Below are 5,805 nucleotides of genomic sequence, written 5' to 3' on the forward strand. Positions count from 1 at the left end.
GTCACACACGTGCCTTGTATGGCTCACGTGTTGAACCTGGTTGTCCAGCAATTTTTAGCCCACTATCCCAGACTAGATGGCCTTCTGCAGAGGGCACGGTCGCTGTGTGCTCACTTCCGCCGTTCGCATCCCGCAGCTCAGCGACTTACATCTCTACAGAAGTCGTTGGGCCTGCCACTTCACCGGCTAAAATGCGATGTGCCTACCCGGTGGAATTCAACTCTGCACATGTTGCAGCGACTGTGGCAGCACCGACAAGCCCTGGTGCAATACGTTCTGACGTATAGCCTGGGCCAACGAGATGCAGAGGTGGGGCAAATCACGCTGGAGGAGTGGTCTCAGATCAGGGACCTATGCACCCTTCTGCACAGTTTTGAAATGGCGACGAAGATGTTTAGTGCTGACGATGCCATTATCAACATGACTATTCCGGTGATTTACATGCTGGAGCACATGTTAAACAGAATTCGGAGTCAAGTGGTGGCACAAGAGGAGGTGGAGAAAGTAGAGGAGGAGGAGTTGTATGCGGAAGGGCTAACATCTGCAAGGTCCAGACGGTCGGCAGCACCAGGGCGGCAGGCATGTGAGGGTGGGGGAGATGATTTTACCAGGGCGCATGGTAGCAGCCAAACTAGTGAGGAAGGTGCAGGAGCCCAGGAAGAAGTGGAGGACGAACTGATGGAAGACTCATCAGATGAGGGAGACCTTGATCACATTTCTGTTGTGCGAGGTTGGGGGGAGAGGACAGAGGAAGGAAGCATGATTGTTACCTCGCCACCAACACAACAGGGACTTGGTGCTCCTGGATGCGCAACACACATGAGTGCCTTCTTGCTGCACTACCTGCAACATGACCCTCGAATTGTGAGAATTAGAAATAATCCTGACTACTGGGTTGCCACACTGTTAGATCCCCGGTACAAAAGTAAATTTGCAGAAATTATTCCTGCCATAGAAAGGGATGCACGCATGCAGGAGTATCAGCAGAGACTGTTGCAGAATCTTACATGTGCTTTTCCACAAAATACCAGTGGTGCACGTAGTGAATCTCACAGTTCCAACTTGCCAACCGTGGGACCGTCAAGTGTTCAGCACTCAAACCGTAACAGAACCACAGTATCTGCTGGTAACATCAATTTTGCGGAATCATTTCACCACTTTTTTAGCCCATCCTTTGCAAGGCCACAGGAGACAAGAAGTCTGACACATAGTCAACGCCTAGAGACGATGGTACAGGAGTATCTCCAAGTAAACATTGAAGCCACGACTGTGTCACTGGACCCTTGCTCTTTTTGGGCTTCCAATCTGGATAAATGGCCGGAGCTAGCCACTTACGCCTTGGAGATCTTGTCATGCCCCGCAGCCAGCGGTCTGTCTGAACGTGTGTTCAGCGCTGCTGGTGGTGTGCTGACAGATAAGCGCACGCGGCTCTCCACTGATAATGTAGACAGACTCACGTTCATAAAGATGAACAAATCATGGATCCGAAACGACTTTTCTACCCCTGTGTCATCCTGGGGAGAGTAAAAGCTTGATGATTGGTTAAAATCACCCTACCAACCGTTTTAAGCTTTCAAATTACTAATCATGTTTATCTGTATCTTGACTGGAAAATAATTTGGGCTTTGTAGCAGTGTGCAGCACTGATCCTATTAGGCCATCTATAATAAGCTTCACCAGATTTAAAATTAAAAATAATTTTTAGCTGCATCTAGCCCGGAAAATAATTTTGGGGCTCCGAGATGCGCAAGACACATAAGTGCCTTCTTGCTGCACTACCTGCAGCATGACCCTCATATTGTCAGAATTCGAAGTAATCATGACTACTGGGTTGCCACACTCTTAGATCCCCCAAACTTTTCGATCAACCTTTTCATTTTAATAAAGACCAAAAAAATGGTCATTTTTGAAATTATAAGCATTAGCAGGTTGTTAGAAACTGAAATCAAACAGTTTTCAACTCAAAACTTTATTCTAGGTGATGTTACATTTTCACATAGGACCCCTTGTTCGAAAGGAGCTTCTGAACTCTCTCGTCCATTGAATTTGTCAGGTTTTGGATGGTTTCTGCTTCAATTGTTTTGCATGAGGACAGAATACCCTCCCAGAGCTGTTGCTTAGATGTGAACTGCCTCCCGCCATCATAGACACTCCTTTTAATGATGCTCCAAAGGTTCTGAATGGGGTAGAGGTCAGGGGAGCATGGGGGTCACACCATAAGTTTGTCCCCTTTTATGCCCATATCAGCCAGAGATGCAGATGTTTTATGTGCAGCATGAGATGGTGCATTATCATGCAGAAAAATGATCTTGCTGTGAAATACACGGTTCTTCTTCTTGAACCATGGCAGGAAGTGCTGTTTGAGAAAATCCACATACATTATGGAGTTCATCTTTAGCGCCTTCAGGGATCCTAAAGGGGCCGACAATCTCTCTCCCCATGATTCCAGCCCAAAACATTACTCCACCTCCTCCTTGTTGGCGCTGTAGCCGTGTTTGCATGGGGTGTCCATCAACCAGCCATCCTCCACTCCATTCATCTGGACCATCGAGCGCTGCACGGCACTCATCCGTGAACAAAACAGTTTTGAAATCAGTCTTCATGTAATGTTTGGCCCACTGGAGCCGTTTCTGCTTGTGTGAAGTGGATAGAGGAGGTCGACAGGATGGCGTATGCACAGCTGCAAACCTCTGAAGGACCCTGCATCTTGTTGTTCGGGGGACGTTGGAGGCACAAGCAGCTTCAAAAACTTGTCTGCTGCTATGACAAGGCTTTTTTGCCGCTGCTCTTTCAACCTGACGTAATTGCCTGTAGGAAAGAGTCCTCAATTTGCCCTTATCAGCACGCACACGTGTGTACTGTGAATCAGCTACATACTTCTTGATTGCCAAGACACTTCATCCTGATCATCGCACAATGTTGATTGTAGTCATGCCTTGACCTAAACACTCCACAATTTGTTGCTTCTCAGCAGCCGACACATCCTTTTTCTTTCCCATTTTGGCAGAAAATGTAGGCTGCTTAATAATGTGAGAGAGCCGTCTTAAGTAGTCTTGCCTTTCATTGGACACACCTGCCAAACTAATTAGCACAGGTGTCTGCAATTGCTTACAGTGATATAAAGAGCCCTGACACACATCACCATCAATGAGTTTAACTGACAAACAAACAAATTCTTCCCTTATCACTCCTAAACACTTTTTGCATAATAATTTGGAACGCGGTGTACATGTGCTTTTCCACAAAACACCAGTGGTTCACGTAGTGAATCTTACAGTTCTAACTTGCCAACCGTGGTCTGTATGGAATTGTTCAATAAAGGGCCCAAAAGTAAGATAACATAGATGGGAGAGGTCTCTATGAATAGGAATTCCTAAGTATTTGATACCCTGTGAGGGCCAGGCAAAGGGAAAGTTGGACTGGATGGAATCCTATATGGATTTAGGGAGGGAGACATCGAGGGCCTCAGACTTCGCTGCATTGATTTTAAAATTTTACCATGTAACAAAGTGATCTATTTCAGCCATAACAGCAGGGATGGATATATGTGATTGAGTGATATATACTAGGACATCATCAGCAAATAGAGAGCACTTGTACTCGGTGCCTCCCACCTCAATCCACCTAATATTGGGGTTATGGCGAATTGATGAGAGCAGGTGCTCCGTCACTAGGATGTATAAGAGAGGGGACAGAGGACATCCCTGCCTTGTCCCATTGGTGATTGTGAAAGGTGATGAAAATGTTCTGACGCACCCCCTGGGCCTTGGGACACCCGGAGCCGGACCCTTTTTGGTGGATGCTGGTGGTTGTAGTCTTCGTGGCGGCGATCCGGTTCCGTGGCTCAGGGCGGTCAAACCAGTGGCGGAACTATTTATGTGGTTTTGATGTTTAAATGTCCGACTACGCCACCCGTGGATTGCGGTCAGAGTGAACCGCCGCTACAGGGCAGACCGCTAAGGCTGGTGTTGTGGGTGCAGCAGAGCGTAGCATAACTCCCCACGGGAGGAGTATAGCCTCAGGGCAGTGTATGCGGAGGATGGGGGTGATGGTGCAGGGCAGCAGCAGTAACGACACGGAGTCAGTGATGCAGTTCAGGGCCTTTACTCACAGTTCTTATTATCCAGACCACGTCTGCAGGTAACGGCTGCCCACGTCGTACTGTGCTCACCAGGTGAGGGGCTCAGACAACTCCCAGATAACTTTGGAGCGCTTCACAGGACCCCCTTTGTGTGTCCTTTGTCTGGCCTTTCTTACCAACACTTCTGTCCGGCTGCCTCGGGCCTCCTCTTGGTAAACTTGGCGCCAGTTTCCCTGACCCTATGTGGTGCCTTCCTAGCGGGTGGAGCAAGGGGCTGCGCCACATAAAATGTCAGAGCCTCCGGTTTCTAGCTGAGGGTCGTTTCCTGCCTCCACTAGTTCGGGGACCGGTCTCCCCCTTTGGCCTGACCCCTCCACGCAGGTGGATTCGGGCGTGCGGTGGCGACTCGCCCGTCCGCACCCCTGGGATCCCTTCATTCCTCGTTCCTGGAGCCTTCTCCGCTCCTCTTCCTTCCTTCTCCCTCTTGCAGGCCTGGGCCTCTGTTACTAGGCCCGCCTCCGGAGCAGAGCTCATGCAGAGCCCCTGCTCCCTGCCACTTCTGCTCAGACTTCTCTGCACTGAACTAAGATGGTGCCCACCTTTTATACTCCCTTCTCAATGCACCCAGGAACTGCTTCCTCCCTGCTCCTGCACTGCAGGGTTCCCCTTCCTCAGTGTTCCCTCCCCCCACTCCAGCCAGGGACAGGGACTGTCGTGCCCATCTCAGGGGCATATTGGTCGCTCTGCCCCACGGCAATGTGGTGTAATGCATGCAGGTGTCGGGTCCTGATCCACACTCCATCCTTATCTGAGAGTGAGATATCACACCTCTGGGTGAGGTGCAATACGTCTGTAGCAACCGAGCCCTCGGTGCTACAGTTCCATTTATCTTCAGCCTAGGTGACGTATTGTGATACAGGGCCGTGATTTTGGCTATAAAAGGGTCCCCTAGACCCCTACCCCAAGCTTTTTAAGAGAATCATATATGGCGTGCCAGGAGACTCTATGGAATGCTTTCTCAGCATCCAACGAGAGTATCTACTTACAAATTTTTAACTGCATCTAGCCCAGGAAATACTTTGTGCCTAGTAGCAGTGTCTGCTAGTCAGCGGATTATCCCGGCTGTTAAGCAAGCTACACCACCTGTAGTTTGGACACTTAATTTTTTCAAAGGAAATGCTTCGGGACCACGGGATACTTAGTGAAGAGCATCAGGAGGCACCCCAAGGCATAGGGGCTGGGACTGGCACTAGGATGCCTTGCGGTGGACAGCCGAGCTCGATCCTTATAAAAGCTTTTTAACTGCAGCAGCTTTAGTGGACGCTACTGGAGCTGGAATTACGCGGCTGCTGGCATGAGACTTGCCCTCCAATAGATCCTTGTAAATGGATTTAAAGTGTATTCATTCAAATTAGAGGGACAATTTAAATTAAAAAGCTTAGAGCTGCCTCCACCACAGGGGGGCTCTCTCGACCCACCAGCGGACAGGCACCAGTATTGGGAGAGGGGGGCTGGCCGTCAGGGTTCACCGCGGCTCTGGCACAAACCCGGCGACACGGAGGTGGCACGGGCAGGAGCGGACTGGCCGTCTCGGCTTCTCACTTTTTGGATTTTAGAAGGGCATGACATGCCTATATCTGTGTCTCCCCCTCCTTTTACTCCTCCACCTCTTTTCTTTTCGCATGACTATATGTACTTGTCACTTTTCCATGTGTTAGTTGTGT

The sequence above is a fragment of the Phyllobates terribilis genome, unplaced genomic scaffold, assembly GCF_046119375.1.
Source record: "Phyllobates terribilis strain yellow unplaced genomic scaffold, ASM4611937v1 Scaffold_4__5_contigs__length_816908805, whole genome shotgun sequence".
NCBI lineage: Eukaryota > Metazoa > Chordata > Amphibia > Anura > Dendrobatidae > Phyllobates > Phyllobates terribilis.